Source organism: Buceros rhinoceros, unplaced genomic scaffold, assembly GCF_000710305.1.
Source record: "Buceros rhinoceros silvestris isolate BGI_N320 unplaced genomic scaffold, ASM71030v1 scaffold2878, whole genome shotgun sequence".
Taxonomy (NCBI): Eukaryota; Metazoa; Chordata; class Aves; order Bucerotiformes; family Bucerotidae; genus Buceros; species Buceros rhinoceros.
The window spans coordinates 1-18,304 of record NW_010427442.1 but is presented as its reverse complement, the minus strand read 5'-3'; positions in this window follow the sequence as shown (position 1 = coordinate 18,304).

Genomic DNA, 18,304 nt, shown 5'->3' with positions numbered 1-18,304 from the left:
GCAGAAGTGCTCAACAAGTCACTTTCCGTCATTTACCAGCAGTCCTGGATAACCAGGGAGTTTCCAGTTGACTGGAAGTTTCCAAATGTGACACCCATCTACAAGAAGGGCCAGAAGGAGGATCCAGGGAACTACAGGTCTGTGAGTCTGACCTCAGTGGTTATGGAGCAGATTATCTTAAGTGCCATCATGTGGCATGTACAGGACAACCAAGTGATCAGGCTCAGTCAGCATGGGCTGATGAAAGGTAGGTCCTGCTTGACTAACCTGATCTCTTCTCTGACAAGGTGACCCACTTAGTGGGCAAGGGAAGGGATGTGAACATTGTCTACCTAGACTTTAGTAAAGCCTTTGACACTGTTTCCCACAACATTCTCCTGGAGAAACTGGGTGCTCTTGGCTTGGATGAGTGTACTCTTCGTTGGGTTAAAAAATGGCTGGATGATGGGTCCAGAGAGTGGTGGTGAATGGAGTTCAACCCAGTTGGTGGCCGGTCACCAGTGGTGTTCCCCAGGGCTCAGTGGTGAGGCCTGTTCTCTTCAACATTTTTATCAGTGACCTGGATGGTGGGTATAGCCTTCGAGTGGTAATAAACTGGCTGGATGGCTGGGCCCAGAGAGTGGTGGTGAATGGAGTTCAACCCAGTTGGTGGCCGGTCACCAGTGGTGTTCCCCAGGGCTCAGTGGTGAGGCCTGTTCTCTTCAACATTTTTATCAGTGACCTGGATGAGGGGACTGAGTGCACTCTCAGTAAGTTCGCAGATGACAAGTTAAGCGAGAGTATCAATCAACATGAGTGTAGAGATATTCTAGAGAGAGAAAAAATTAGTAAGTTTGTTTGTGATTTTATACAAAGAAATTTAAAGTTTGATAGCTTTTCAATCTCCCTTTGTTTCCTATTTATTCTAAGTTAAAAATCAAACAAACAAAACCTTTGAAACTGTATTTTACAATGCTTATGCTAAAACTGGACCTGATAAACTTCAGTAGATTTATTCCTTTGAATTATAAATACTCAGGGCTGATTGTCACTGAAGTATTTTTTAGGGGTTTTACACAAAGTTTCTTTTTTTTCCAACATATTTGGTAGCTCTGGAAAGTAACTTAATAATCACGAAGGGTACTTGGAGAGTTCTCTGTGTTTATGGGTTCTTCATAAACAGCTGCTATGTCAGAGAATGACTAGAATGGAATGATGTCCATAGAAGTAAAGCTTGCACACTAGTTCTCTATCCCTTCTTGAATAACTGAAGGGAATAATCTGCTCACCAGTTTCAACCAAACATGTCAGAGGACTGAAGTTCTTAAAACACTCATGTATATTTCATGAAAAAGAGTTATCTGGTCCATAGAAGAGAAACACAGATGGCTTTGAGTGAGAGAAAAGCTACAGATGAGCCACCAGACTGTATCAGCCACTGGGAAGTCTTCATGGGAAAATGTCGTTTTACATACCTCAAATATGGAAAAGTCAGGTAGGTGCTGCAGTTAAACAGGAGACGTGAGCCGTGGGAAAACAGGTTCAGTTAGATGTGCTGCTCAGGAAACTGCTTCAGTGTGCCTGTTAACAATCACGAACACATGGGGGTTATGGCTGATACATATTGATTGTTGAATTATCTTCTCCTGGGTTACAATGTACAATGTTGACTTTAACGTCCAACTTCTACTTCCAACTGTCAAACTTTAATTGCAAGAAAGGATGAATCCCTTGTCCCTTTCTGAGAAATGTAAGAGCAGATTTGGCTTTTGTGGGTGTGCATGGACATATTCTTACTGTTGCTGTCTCTTCCCAACTCTTCTGTCTATACCCCGTTCCCGTGTACCCTATCTCACTTCACTTCATGACCCTGTTTCTCTTAAGCAGGTAACTCTCAACACACAAATGTATGTTTTTCATTCTCAGGTATTACTCAGTTCTAGGAGATACCTACTGCTTGTTCTCACAATAAATAACAAGACGGAAATCATTCAATGTGTGCACGCCTTGGGATGAAGCAAGTTGCACGAAGTTTGAATGTTGCAACTATTAAACCCAGAGTAATTAGCAGAGCATTTGGATTTTCTGGTCAGTGTGAAAGCTGTGCCTTCTACACTGTACAATAATAGATGTATGTATGGCTCACTCTGACTTTTTTCCTCTTTAACAATGATTATAACAAAGTTGATTTTAAAGATAGGAACCTTATTTGGAAAATGTATCTTTCTGAGGAAAATGGCAAGACGTTATTAAAAAAATGAAACCATTTTTTATTCATAAAAAAACAGGCAAAGAATTGATATTTTCTGCAGAAAATGTATTAACTAAAATTATTTTTGTTGAATAAAACTTTCTGTTTTCTGACAAACCGTAGTCAGAAAAGACACAAAAAAGGAGAGTTTCCAAAAATACTTTTCTTCAGTTGAAAGGATGAACAGAGATTTGACTTGATACCTCTTTGCAAATGTGAGGGGGTGGGATTTAATAATTGGACCAATTTAATTTCAGTCTTTGTACAGCTCACTGGACTTAATTTGATCCTACAAAGAAAGGTTTTTGCCTGCTTCTATGTAATTTTTAAGTTTTGTATCATATAACAGTTCTTTGAGGGTCTATGTTCTGACATTCACTAATTACTTTTTAATTTTGTTTTGAACAAAGGAAAATTAATTACAGCTATTGCATTAGTTCTTTCTTAGAGTCCTGGTACCTTGGGGAAAACATACAGATCTAGTGAAATATGTTGCCTGTGAGTGTGAACAGCTCAATCCACTATTTTACACAAAAAAATTCAAAATGTTGTATGTATTTATTAATGCCAGAAACATACCCAGTTTTTGTGAACCACATATGTAACCAGGTTTGGTAATATCAGCCACTAACCATTTTTTCCCTGATTCTAAATCAGTTAGCATTCACCGCACCATCACATTTTACTGCACCACTAAGAAGAATGACCTAGTTCAGAGTTTTTTTCCAGTATATTCTTTTTGTTATGAGATTAGAAATTACGAGGTTTTCTACTAATATAAATTACATGTTGTCCACTCTGTGCTCTATGATTGTCAGGATGAAGTTTTCTGTAATATTTGAAAGAATAGGTAATTACATTTATTAAAAATCCTTGTCTTGTGTAAGCTGTTCAGAACTTACATTGAGAAAATACCGTTTGCTTCCGTACCTGCAAAAATTTTGACTTCTTTAATTTTTGATGCCTCTAATATTTCCGTTGTTAAGATATCCCTGCACACAGGGAGCAAATGGAAGTTTTCTCTCAACTGAGCTTGTACAAAATAACACTTGCCCCACTTGGTCAGCTGAGCCTCATCAGCTATCAACAAACCGGGTTTATTGAAGGTACACCCAAGACCATGGAAGCCAAGACCTTGAACATGATACCAGCTCAGTCCGTGCTGAGTTGGCATCTTTTTTTCTAAAAATTGCAGAGTAGAGTATAATGACTTGATTCTAATGACAAGGACAGAGGGAAATCTGTTTGATTGGTTCTAGTGTATTACAAAGGAAATTGGGTAAATGGGGGTTATGGATGATACAAAATAACAGCAAAGCCTTTCTTGATGTTCGTGATTAGTCTCCTCAGGAGATTCAGAGCAGAGCTAGGTTTTTTTATTTCCAAATTAGGGAAGTTGAAATGCTGAGACAACAAATATCAATGTCTGCACCCTGCACTTCTCAGAGTAAACAAAATTTCTGTAATTTCCTTTAGCCAATATGAAACTGAATAAGTGTTTACTTTAAATTTAGTCATCTCCTCAGATTACTAAACTCCTCAGTAGCTAAAGAGTTAATACAATCTGTTATTTTTGGCTTCAAAGTCAGAAGTGGGTTAAGATGGACTAAGGAAGTTCAGAGCAGTTATTCTTTCATCCTGTTTGCACATTTAGGGAAATCTCATTACGAAGGACACATTCAATTCCCTTTTGAAAGTTTATCTTCACATAGGTGGGGGTCAGCAGTGTTATTTCAAGTTTTTGTAAATTCAAGTTAGTGGATGCAGCAAAGGCAAACTGCGATTGTAAACAACTTTGTTGTCTGCTTTTGTGTTTCATGAGCAAAACACTGGCAAATGCTGATTCAGCAATACAAAAATGGTTTGGTTAACATTAACAGGTTTTAATGACGTTTAAAATACTAACAGAAAATGCTGCAATAGGAAGATGTAAAATGGGAAGTTGTTCACTACCACCTATATGCAAATGGTTTTCATTTAATTTTCCAAACTCATTTGGAGAATTTACTAAACTAATTTGGAGAGATTTATTTTCTGAAGGATAATAATGTATACCGTAATTTAGTTTGAAATAGTTGCTAATAATTTTAGGATAGATGGAAATTAATATTCTGGAATTAATTGGTTTTCTTTGTTATTGTTATTTAGAAAGATTGAATTTATGTTTTCCTTCAGAATTTGATGGTTGCTAAGGAAACCACTTGTATTATATCTATGGGTATGACACAGTACTTAACTAAAAAAGAAAATAGGCAAATGTGTTTACAACTACCTTCTTTTCAGAAAGAATCACATATTTTAATGAACAAATTGTTCTCATCCGTCTTAATTTCTGTATTTTAACACAACAAAAGCTTACATTGCGTACATATTTCCAAGAGGATTTATGCCTAGTAAGTGTTTTCAGGTACATAACGATAATGTCACAGTAACAGTTCAATGCACATTTAAATAAATGGAGACTGGGTTGAGGAGTGGATAAGAAACTACGTTGGGACATCCAGCCAGTCCTGGATTTAAATACAGGTCCTGGATTTAAATACAGTCAGATGCTGTCATTCTTCTTCTTTGATCTGTCCTGCCCAAGCAGAACTGCAGAAAATTATTTAAGAGGAGGTACTGCCCTTTGGAAGGGAGCTAAAACTAATGTTCTGAATACTCATAGCCATCAAAGACTATGATACCACATGTGAAGTTACCTTTTAGGGTATGGCAAAGTGATAGCTTGGATTAGCTGTTTACTTCATTCTTGAACGCTTCCACAGAGGCAGTCCATCTTTGGAAATCTATCCACTAAATAAATGGGCTTGGGATTAGACTCTTGAGCAGGTGATGCAATTTTCCCTAAAGATGGCTGAATTTAGGTAGGTTATACAGGTTACATTTAGAGAGGTTATAGAGAGGTTAGAGAGGTTATAGAAGAGAGGAGGAAAGGGGAGACAACTTATCAGTCCGCAAAAGACTTCCAAGTATCCACTGAATAAAGGTAAGATCATTATGATCAGAGTCAAGAATTCTAAAGTTTTGTAATGAGGATGTCATGATGTTTATGATCATCCTGCTGCTTGCAGCAAATACAAGAGTGAATATAATGAATCTTTAATCTTAATCTGAAACTGAGAACTATGAGAGGAACCAGTAGCAGCTTGCAGTATCTCTGGGCCCAGTCAACACCTTGTGCTTAAAAAAAGGGAAGGATTTTTATCCCATCCCATTTTGATCTCTTCTGATCCCTTTAATTATTAGTCCACCTCATAGCTGCTCTCAGTATCTGGGAATTCACTTTTTCTAAATTTTAAACCATTTTCTGATGATCAAGCTTTTCTGAAATGCTAGGTTTATAGTAGAGTGCCACCTCAGTTGTTAAACCGTAACACCAGAAGAAAGCAGGAGGTTACACGAGACTACTTTCCTAACCTCTGTGACATGTTGGGTATCTTGCTGAAGTATAATCAAGAGTTGCAGAAAGGGTCTGCAAAGCCACATGGGGGCACAGAGTTTAAAGATGAGGTTATTACCAGTTATTGTGAACAGCTGCTTCTGAAATTTCAAGGAGTTGAACACAGCTTTCTCCTTTTGAAGAACAAGGTTATGGCTGGAATACAGTTCCAGAGAATTGCTTCTGCAGAGCTAATGTAGCTGCTAAAGTGAGTTTAATGAATTCAGATGGGCTGGAAGATATAATTTGGGAGATGCTACCTGCAGCTGTGACTCACTTCCCATTAATTTTCTAGTAGTCCTGGGTTTCCTACCCATCTGGAAGCTATTATTTAGGATTATAGTTGGGGATAAAGTCCTGGGGACTAGGAGCTGTGATTTTTATATGAGTTTAAGTAGGCCAGGTATATGAATACAGAGTTGTTAGACAGTAATAAAAAAAAAGCCTTATTCTCAGTTTTCAATGTGTTCAGAGAACTTTTCCTATGGATGAGTCCAGTAATAGCTTAAGCATTTTGTTTACAGAGAATGTGGTCCATGTAGAAATTCTATTATAAAACTGTCAAGCTCCAAGAGGTAAATGGTGGACCAAAGCTGGTTCGCTCGAGCCATTTCTTTTCTCTATACACAGAACTCCTAAGAACCTTGCTTATCTAGAAAGCTGGAGTTCAGATTGTGGCTGATGTCAACAATATCTTTCCACGTAAAACTTCAGAAGGTTAGGCTAATAGAAACTGTTCAGATAAATTCAGTGATGACTACTAAACTGTTTCCAGAAGAAGCTTCCTTTCAATTTTCAGTGTTCTTGCCTACCTGAAGTAGTATTTATACAGTTAGGGTTAGGGGCGGGTTCCAGACCAATGTATTGCATCAAGTTCATAGTTAAAAAAAAAAAAACATACAAAAATCCTGCTGCCAACTGGTATAAGAATGCTATCTTCAGTTTTAACACAATCATTAGTATCTTAGTTACATGGAAAGCTATGGAAGCCCATATGGAAGAATAAAGCCTTTAGTGTGAAGGGATTAGAGAGTCTGTTTACTAACCACTGAATTTCAAGTCAGGGTCTATAACCAAATCAGAAGTCAGTGCTTTTTCCTCCGTTGCTGGGACTGTGTTGCTTGCCTGAGTGAAATGCTATTGATGAGGTTAGTGTGGGTGACAGCTGCAGGAAGATGGTCTCACTGCAGATCTCAAACCTCAGCATGCTCTCTGGGGTGTACAAATGAGAACACAGAGGCAGTTACTGTGGAGCAGCTAAAACAAACCCAGGAAAACTATCTACACCAGATTAAAATTAATCTCTAGTTTCCTGTTAAAGATGCTAGCCAACAAAGTAGTGTCTAAGAAAGAGAATAAGAAGAGGGTAAGTTTATAGTGACTTTCCACAGAACGCTTTTTCAGCTCCAGAAATTTGTGATTCAGAGGTTTCCCGTGACAGAAGCATTGCTTTTGGTTTCAAATATGTCATGAAATGTACATGGTCTTACCTTACCCTAACTAGAAGCTAAGATTCAGCTGCTACAGTAGAGGATACTTATGGTTTCTTCAGTGATAGTAATGCGGGATACTGGGCCGAGTCAGTCTGAAAGAAAATGGGTACTTAAACATGCTTTGCAAAGCAGAGATATAATTCTTCTAATGAATTGAATGCTATGATCCAGTGCTGTTGATAATCAGCTTATGAAACAAGAATGAAATACCCCAGTACAACTATTCCTGGAAAAACACAGCCTTGCAGCAGAAAAATTGTTTGGCAGGTAGCTCTGTAGTATGTACTGAAGCAATAGAAGTCCCCTTGAGAGCAGATGGAATACAACCAAAGATTAATGGCAAATTTACAATCCTGTTAATAATAGGAGCCACATAAAGTCAAACTGAATCATAAATTTGAGGCTCTATAGGATCAGAACAGGTAAAAGTAGACATTATTGTTAAAATCTATTTGGCTACCCAACTAAGAACAGAGAGCGTTCTGAAACACTGCAGGATGGGTTCTAGGCCACTTATGCTAATGGCCCTAAGCAATTGAAAGAGAGGAGGAGGGGAACTGAAAGAGAGCACAGGAAAAGCTGTAGGCTTTCCGAGTTTGAAAAAGAGACTTTTCTGTCTATGGGATTTGGGAATTACAGATACGGAATAGCAGTTATACCTCCTGTCACAGCAGAACAACTGCATTCCCTGCCTAGCACCAAGCGCGTATTTAACAGGTTATGTGAGAGGCACTGTGGAAGAAATGATGCCAGTTTCTTTGTGCTATCTAGTTCCTTTATTTTGTAGCAAAACCCAGAAATTTCAGACACAAATTACTTTTAATGTTACGTTGTTTTAGACAGTGGGGAGTCTGTAAAGAGTAACAACTGGGGAGAAGTAAGTGAAACAGGAAATTAAGCTTTTGTACAGTGTTCCATCAATTTTACTTAAGCATGGCATTTCATCACGAAGCATTACTTGAAAAATGGGAAATGAAATCAATCCAGAAAATAAATTAAAATATCATAGTTGCAGCAACTAGGCTGAATTCAACAAATACTTGTTTGTTGGTTTGGTTTTTTTTTTTTTTTTTTTTTTTTTTTTTTTTTTTTTTTTTTTTTTTTGGTAAATAAATCTCATAGTAGTAAAATAAATAAAGGCTTTTTTGATCAAATTCTGAAGTACTATTAGTGCAGCTACACGATCTCCAAAGGAACTTTTGCCGATTTTATCATCTGAGACTTAAGCGACAAGTATTTCTGCTCATTTCTAGAAATCTGTCTCTTATTGTTAGTGATGAGACACTCAGAATGCATTGCAAACCAGAATTGAGAAGTGTGTAATTTCAAAATTTTCTTTAAGGTTGCAGATAAAATTTAATAAATTTCTGCATTATTTATCCAAACATAAAAAAATTTTAAATGCCAGTAAAGTATAAATTAGAAGTCTTTAATAACGTCCGTTGAAATTAATGTAGGTACTCAGTGTGATATGGTTGGTGTCTTACATGGGACTAAAAAGCAAAAAAAGAAAAAAGTATTTTCTGCATGATGAATAGCAGATATGTAATTGCATATGTCACTATGACTTATACCAAATATAAGTCCTGCTCTGAAAGTCATGCCTCCTGATTTATTACGTTGGCCCATGCTGTCAGAGGTGGATGTTGGTGGTCTGGCAGTAAATTTAATAAATTTCTGCATTATTTATCCAAACATAAAAAAATTTTAAATGCCAGTAAAGTATAAATTAGAAGTCTTTAATAACGTCCGTTGAAATTAATGTAGGTACTCAGTGTGATATGGTTGGTGTCTTACATGGGACTAAAAAGCAAAAAAAGAAAAAAGTATTTTCTGCATGATGAATAGCAGATATGTAATTGCATATGTCACTATGACTTATACCAAATATAAGTCCTGCTCTGAAAGTCATGCCTCCTGATTTATTACGTTGGCCCATGCTGTCAGAGGTGGATGTTGCTGGTCTGGCAGTAGAGGTTGAACCTTCCCGCCAATATTCTGTTAAATTTGTTGCTGTGTGATAGACGGCGGCAGAGGGGCCATCTGACAACACAGTGTCTGACATGACAGTGCCTATGGAGCAAAGGTGTGTAACTGAATCCCTCCATGAGGGAAAAATTGCACCCATTGACATTCGTCGATGCTGCTGAACGTTTACGGAGACCAAACAGTGGGTGTCAGCGCAGGGAGGGGGTGGGTGGCGTGTTCAGCAGTGGTGACAGTGGGTCAGCTCTGCTGGTGCAGATTTTTACGAGCGTGGCACGCAGGCTCTTGTTCATTGTTGGTGAAAATGCACAGCCAGTGGTGGGGACTGTGTCAAAAACCAGTGTTTTGTAGCTGAGAATGTGCTCTATCAAATGATGTTACCGCACTCTTTGTATCTGTTGCAGTTTCCATGGAAATAAATACTACACAGGAGGCATTATTTCCAGAGTGACCTACACAGATGTTAGCTATACCGTAGTTAAGGCATTGAAGATTTTCTCAGTGTCCTGGTTTAAGATAAAGGGGGCTGTTTTGTTTTTCATGGATGTATCAAACCACCAATTAGAGTATTCCTCCCCTGCAACATCAGCACAGCTCACTGGCTGTGGAGATTTTGGTGGCATGGTGCTTCTTTAAGAGTGGTGTGCAGTTGGAAAACTGCACCTTTCTTCACCTGCCCCTCAGACCAGCCACCCCTCTTCTTCCTTTGCTTGCTGCTGCTTGCTGCCTGCAGTAACCTATCACTGTTTTTGCCCTGGGGCCACACCGTGCCGCGTGATCCTCACTGCTCGCCGCTGCCACCATCATTTTCCCAGCCTGCCATTGCCTCCCAGACCCGGAGGGTCCTGGTCCCAGCCCCTGCCCATGGCCACGTGCTGCTGCCATTAACTGACTGGTGGTTTTTTTCCTTATCGCTTGTGTTTCCTTAACCACGGTTTAACCCTTGCCGCACCAGATTTCTGATCCTATATATATATATATACTTGTTAATCTCGTTTGTTGTTCTGTACCTAGTATTTTTCTATTGTTATTAAAACTGTTTTAGTTTCCCAAACTTAACAGAGGCCTCACTAAATTTTTTCTTTTCCTCTTATCTCTCTCCTTAACCCTTTCTCCTGGAATGGGGGAGGGGCTGATTGGAGAGAGAATTTGCCCCATGATTAGCCCTGCCTCAGCCAACTGGTGATATGTAGGTACGTTTTCTTTAGACAAGAAGACACATTCTTTTTTCCTGAAGTGTGTGGCTCTTGCCCAGTGTGCCTCTTTTCTGTGCTGCACTTCTGATGAAAAAGAGAGCTGCAGAACAAGGCAGAAGCTAGGATTAACGATAGAGCTCTCAAACCTCACGCGCTGATCTAGGGCGCTGCACTACTGACCTCCTCACAAAGAGGGCTTCATCTCATGGTTTTGCAGCTTGGTATCAGGTCTTGTCTTCTGCTCTGTTGGGGAAAGTTGCCAGGCATTGCTAGGCTGCGATTCACTGTGGCCTGATGGAACATGAAACAGGCAAAGGCAAATCTTGCTGTAGTCCATACTCCTGTGATGTAACAGGACACAGCACTGTTTCATGTGCTGAAAAGAAATTTCTAACAGCTTTAACCTGCATCAGCAAAGCCTGGTATTGCCAGCACTGTCTCCATCCATTTTCGTGCAATTTTAGTTGCAGGATATAGATATTTTTTTCTTGTTTAATAGTAATACAGTCCTTTCAACAGCTAAATAATCAGAAAAGTAATTTAATTTGCGTACATGTATAAACATCACCCTAATCTGATCTTGGTCTCTGGGAAGAGTATAGGGAACAAGGTCGTTAATCTAAAACTCAAGTAAGGAATGAATAATGTCAAAAAACATCAGAGGATCCACCAATGATTTTCAACTAATACTTCAACCATCGTAACAGCTCAGCTTTGTTTTGTATTTTTCCTAAACTGATCTGTAATTAATGGTGTTTATACTCATTGCAATATTATTAAGGAACTGCAGCTGAGAATAAGACACTATCCTTTTATTGAATTTAGTCACTGTATAATAGGAGAGAAAAAGTCTTTACAAACTATAGTCCTAATGCTACAAGTGAACATTTTGCTCTCAGTGAGAAATCTGTTGAAACCAACGGAACTTAATATAGAACTGCTGTCTTTGCAGAAAGAGCATCATGATCAGAGATGAAGTCATGTCAGGCTGGAAACAAGCTGTAATGAACTGGAAAGAAGGAACATGAAGGAAAAAGTGACAAGAAAATATGGTACATTAGGCTAATGATATACATTCTGAGATGCATTTAAGTAATTTCTCCCTCTATTTGAAAACTGTAGGCTCACAAAAGAACATTACCAATTATTTCAGGGAGAGCTATGCGCCAACACATAGCTGTGGCTTTCTGTTTTGCTCTTGATTCAATGGATGTACTCACTCTGAAATCATGCATTGTCTTGAATCTTGAATATGTCAATATAAATGATTGCTCTAGTAATGGAAAGCCTTCAGCTAATAAACGGTTTAGGATTCTGCAAGTTAAGCTACAGTAACTCTAAACAAATGAGTCCAAGGTAAAATCTGAACCCTAGATTTCTATATTGCTTGTAAAGACAGATCCAGCCAAGCAAGGGCAGTATGTGCAATGCTTTCATAAGGATATGTTTGCAACCCTTTAATGCAATCTTTTCATGAGGTGGGTTTGCAGATGACACCAAGCTGAGAGGTGCAGTTGACATACCTGAGGGACCTGGACAAGCTGAAGAAGTGGACCTGTGTGAACCTCTTGAGGTTCAACAAGGCCAAGTGAAAGGTCCTGCACCTGGGTTGGAGCAATCCTTGGTATCAATACAGGCTGGGGGGTGATGTGATTGAGAGCAGTCCTGAGAAGAAAGACGTGAGGCTACCGATGAATGAAAGGCTGGACATGAGCCAGCAATGTGCACTCACAGCCCAAAAAGTCAACAGTATCCTGGGCTGCATCAAAAGAAGCCTGGCCAGTAGGCCAAGGAAGGTGATCCTGCTGCTCTACTCCACTTTGGTGAGACCTCATCTGGAGTGCTGCATCCAGCTCTGGAGTCATCAGCAGAAGAAAGACCTGCTGAGGCGCATCCAGAGGAGAGCCACAAAAATGATCAAAGAGATGGAGCACCTCTGCTACGAGGACAGTGTTACCGAAAATTTGGAAGAAAAACTCCTTAACACCAATGTAACGTTAAGAAGCAGACATTTTCTTATCAGCGCCGGGTGCGAGGGGTGTATCTTCCCCAAATCTCGCACACCATACGCTGCCCCAGCCAAAGCTTATATCACCCAATTACATGTATATTCATTATTTTCCCCGAAATAATAATACATATTGAAAAACTAATTAACAATTTTGCATAGCTATTGCGCATGTGGCTTGAGTATCTGTCTCCAAATAGCTTAGCTTGCACTTTGTCTTCTGTTTTGTCTTCTTCTGTACCATAGACTTGTAGTTTAGATTTTTTCTCATTCCTTTCCCAGACCGCCAAGGTTTTCATATCTCTATCGGACAGACTAGTCTTTACAGGGTACATAACAACAGGCTGAGAGAGTTGGGGTTGTTCAGCCTGGAGAAGAGAAGACGCCAGGAAGACCTTATTGTAGCCTTCCAGTACTTAAAGGGGCCTTAAAGAAAGACAGGGACAGTATTTTCAGCAAGGCCTGTTGCGACAGGGGCAAGGGGTAGTGGTTTTAAACTAAAAGAGGGGACATTTGGACTGGATATCAGGAAGAAATTTTTTACAGTGTGGGTGGTGAAACACTGGAACAGGTTGCCCAGAGAGGTGGTAGATGCCCCATCCCTGGAAACATTCAAGATTAGGTTGGATGGGGCTCCATAACCTGATCTAGTTGAAGATGCCCCTGCCCACTGCAGAGGAGTTGGACTAGATGACTTCTGAAGGCCCCTTCCAACCCAAAGCATTCTATGATTCTGTGATGTGTCTCTACACCTATTCTTGTAACACCTAAGCAATGTTAACTTTTCATTTGAAAATGCTGGAGGGGAAGGTGACCTATTCAGTAATTCCATACCAGCTGGAGCACGTACTCAGGCAGAAGTACTGAATTCCATTTCCTCCTTGCTTAAGAGGACCGTTTGTTTCCTGTGCATGTTCTGATCAGCAACTACTCAGCTCAGTAACAGCTTAGGGGGGGTTCACAAGAAAATATAACGTATGGTCAATCTATGAAACAACTAATGTAATGAAAATCTCCCCACTCCTCTCACTGAAGTCAAGGCAGGCTACGTAAGAAGCAGGCAGGTAAGAAGCATGGAGTTCAAAGCAGTGGATATCTCTAGAGAGCTGCTATTAAACATTTGCCTACAAAAGGAGGGACCACGCTCATGGAATTGCTTATACATTTATATCAGCAGTCATAAAATTAAAGACAGCATATATTTGTAAGTTTTGATTATCATTATTATGCAACTATAGAGCCAACTACCATCTCCTGGAAAACAGGTGTAGCATATACTTGCATTTCAGTCCAAGCATTTCAAACAACTATTCGCTTTTACCTTGTCATTAAACCTTAATAATCTTCAATTGCAGTTATGAATTCAGTTTAAAACAAGCAATAGTAGTAAGTAGAACACTGGTTTACTAGATAAACAGATAGAGGAAAAATAGGTGGTTTTAATGCACGTGATAGAACCCTACTCCAGGCTGAAGCTACTGAGTTTCCAAAGAAATCTGTTGACAGCATTTTCTAAAACAATTATAATTTTAAAGTTCTTGTAATCTGCTTCAAATTTTGTCTGTTAATTGGTGGCTGAATGAGTAATTTTCTAGACAATGATAAGCTGATTCAGCGTTCAGAATACAACTCATTATTAAAGATAATGGACAATTTTCTGTGGTAAAGAGGTACACTAAAAGAGTACAGAAGCAGTGTTTTATTTTAAAAAATCTAAAAAAATCTGAATTGTACAGATTTTGTAAAAAGAGAATGCAAAATGGACACAAAAATTACTATGATCCTAACCCTAATTAGATTTTGCCAGATACTGTTTCACACACTAAATATAGATATTACTCAAGAAAAGTGTCAAAAACGTTTATTACTTTCTACAGTGGGAATTCAGATTCTCTAGAAAAAGAAAGTGGGTAACGTGGGCAATTTCACTTTAATCTATTTCTTCTCCTTTAACAAAGCTCTTAGCTGGCAGAAAGATCTTACAGTTATGAACCTAGGATAGTATTTTTTATCTAATAACACTTCCACAGCTGCTGTTAATCTTTTAGATTTTTGGTTTGTTTTTAACCATTAAGGAAAAACATTTTTTATTTAAGTGAATGTTAATAATAACTGTCAATGAAAATGTTTGTTTACTTTGAAAGTAGACAATACTCAAATTTTGGCATGAAAGAATCTGTTGTTTTAGCACAAACAAGTTTTTTCTGACGGGAATAGCCTGTAACATACTGACACTGATTTTTATAGAAAAGATGTACAATGTAGTCTGTAGCGTCTGTACTTTGGCAAAACTGGTAGATTTGATAGGTATTGCCAGTCCCAGCTACAGCACGGTGTCATGGTAGTGGAGTGTCCCTTGAGCTACAATGCAGTGACATGTGGAATGCCTTCCCAGGCAAGTGGGTTAAAAAGTTTGACATAACTGCATTTTTTTTCCCAAATATATATGACAAATAAATGCTTACTCATATCTTTTTTCACTAAAGAAACAGGGGGAAGGTTAAACTCGCACTCTTTTACTATTGCTGAAGAAAAGCCGTGAGATACACACTTTGTCACTCTTTAAGAAGTATTATGACTTCAAGAGGTAGAGCTTGTGAGTGATTTATGTGAAAAAGAGTAAAGGAATTAATTTACACCTCCATCCTGTGTGCTTTTTTTCTCTCCAGTGTTAGTTAGAGGGCCAGATTCTTTCCCTGTTTACGTAATAGCACTCTTCAGATACAATGCTACACAGACATAACAATTTCTGAAAGTGCTAAATTTTCTTTAGGCAGTTAGTAGGGTTCCTTATCTTGGTGGACAGGATGTCATCAGTAGAGATTCCCTACTTATACGTATTATTTTTCTCCACAATATTATTTCCACTTGCACACAGCTGGTAAACTGTCACAAAATGATGACTATTCAAGAGCTTTAACATATGCATTAAATACAGGAAAACCTGTAACACCATAAATAGTGTGAAGAAGTTAAAAAGTTATCTTTCATCACAGATGCTGCTAAAATTTTGTCACTGAAGGATTTCAATATATCCGAAACATCACAAGCCCAATTACCAAAGCTGTAGTTCTGAAGTAGACTTTGTGCCATAATGGCCAAAGGAGTTATTTAAAGCACCTACAAAATGTGATTAGGAAGTTAGCTGAAGCTGAATAAGAGTGAGGTGTATTTTCAGTTAAGTTCTGTGGCAAGAATTCTAAACTATTTGTGGAAAAAACAATAACTTTTGGCACTTTGGTAACTATGTTACTTTTTCATTACTGGTATCTAAATTCAGAAAATAATGCATTTTCAGTGATTCAGACTATTCTCTTAGTTATATACCAACTCGAATATTTAGAAATTGAAATGAATATTACCTGTGTTCAGTCAATGTTATGTGTGGTAATGGAGCTCTGTGAAGACTGGCTGGAAAGTTGGCAGGTAATAAAAATTTGTCCCCTTTTGCGTGAGTAGAGTACTGCGTCTGACAAGACGTCGGAATTGTTTTCTACTCTGGCATGGATAAAAATTGAGCCCTACTGGTTGAGGGTGGTGCTCATCTTTGCAGGGGGATTGAAACACTTTGGTAGCAGCTGCTGCAAGCTGTGCTTTCATGTTGCTAAACCCTGGAATCATTTGTTTTTTCCTGAAGATTTCTCATGGTACTTTAGGGCTCTTAAGTTTTTATTCTTTTCCATTCATCATTTGTAAATTAATGAAAATTATTTTTTCCAGCATTATTTGTTTTCTACTGAATTAATTAATCAACTTGTCTCTCTTTATGTCTTTCATTTAGTCAATTGAAATTCTTGCATATCAGATGAATTATTTTGATTACTTTGTGCTTACAGTCCCTGACAGTGACACTTTGTCAGCTACTCTAATTCAGTTATTGCCACATAATTTTCTGGGTTCTTTCTGTGCTGTAGTTTTTAGTTAGTTATCTTTGATTCTTGGTCTATCCTCTCATATCATTCTCATATCTTGGTCATCCTCTCATATCATTCACTAACCTGAATGTAGAATGGATTGAAACTTATAACCTTACTGTTTAACACTTAATTGACAAATTAAAAATAATTCAAATTTATTTGAATAATGTAGGGATCACTTCAAGAAACAGAGTAAACCAACTTCTCTATCATGGTGATTTCATTGAACCAAGGCTTTGGTTTCTGTCTAACTGAAGGGACAGGTCTCAATTTTCTGTGATTCCACTCTGATCAAGATGTAGGCTTGTGACTTGAAGGCAATAGGAGCCTCTGAACGCACTACTAAAAATATAATTGTTTATTCTCTACTCTGGTACAGAAAAGGTCATAAGTTCCTATTCGAATGTGCATTACTTGTTGGCTGATGATTCCATCCATATATACACACTGAAATTTAAAAAAGATGGTGGAATTGAAGGACAGACATCTTTCTGGTCTGTATTAAATTGCTCGGGCTGGCGCAGGGAGAAACCCTGGGCTAATCAGATATGAGAGTGTAATGTATAGGGAGTGCTTCCAGCATGATTTTCAGGTTCTGCTCAGTGTTGTGGAACAGTTTGAAGTGAGTGTGCCTTGCTGACATCTCTGTAGTCTGTCTTAAAACCTAAGATGAATGAAATGGTCTTTTTGCTCTTAATTTCTATAGCACTTCATTAACTATTCAATCCAGTCAGCTAGTCTGTTGACTAACAGAGGACAGTATCAAAACTACTTCTGCAATCCACTGCTGATTCTTTTTTAGCTCATAAACTTACTTTATTTTATGATCAGTTTTCTTCTGTGAATAGTAAACCAATTATGCAAAATTACCGAATGGCGCAAGAACTTTAAGCATTTAAAATTGAATGAATTATTTGGATTTATTTTGTTATTTTCCTTTTCTATGATATTAGATTTCTTACCATTATCATTAACTTCACTGCTGTATTTATCAATATCGAAAGATCAAGTTCTTTCAAGTCACTGCTAATATTCCTAAATGGTTTCTAATTATCTACTGATTACCTTACTGACAGTTCATATATTATTCCATTTCGGGGTATTTTTTGTGTCTCTGAGGAACTTAGAGATGTGCAGGCATCTTAACAATTCCTATTGTCAATAATGTACAGGATCTATTGAACAGTTCTCTGTCCTAGATGATGTCCCAATTGGTCTGGTCTTTTCAAGGTCTTTTCAAGGTCCTGATTTTCTCCGTAGACTATTTTATCAAAACTTTACATATGTTCACATAGCATTAGTATATACATCCTTGCCATACATATATACATTACATCCACCAGTAATATCTCTTCCCACATTGTTTCCTGTTCGGTGTAATATACAAAGACTGGCATTAGACTTTCTACTAAACAATGGAACTGCCTAAATAATTTCATGCAGTTACTTAATTTGTCCTCTCATACTTTTATAACATCCAATTTCTTCCGTTTTCATCTGCTGAAAAGGCTTGTCCAAGATCTGTCTCAGTTTTTCCCCTTCAGTCATAGTATCAGTATCATATGTATGCATATAGTCATAGGCATATATGTGTATGAGTATATAAAATTTATTTACATATACAGATATTATATACAAAATACCACCAGGAAGTCCCCCAGGAAGAACAATCTTGTATATATCATGTGGTACATTGTACTCATGATATTACTTTTCTGTTGCAATGCCATAGAAATACGTATTCGAATCAATGAGAAACTTTAAATTAAATGTACATAATTATCTTTGGAGTTTCCTGACTCTTATTGTTCTGCTGTAAACTCCTTGGATGGCTGCAGAAAAGACTAGAGCTAAATGGAAGACTAGACTCTTGACAGTTCCCATGTTGCCCTCTTTATCTATTATGAAAAAAATAAAGTGCTCTTTTTGTGCACATGACTGATTTCATTCATCCACTTTGAAATATATATAAAGCTTCAGTGAGAGTTGCTGGATGCCCTTGAGCGGTGTCACCGGTTTGGCCGAGGTAAAACAC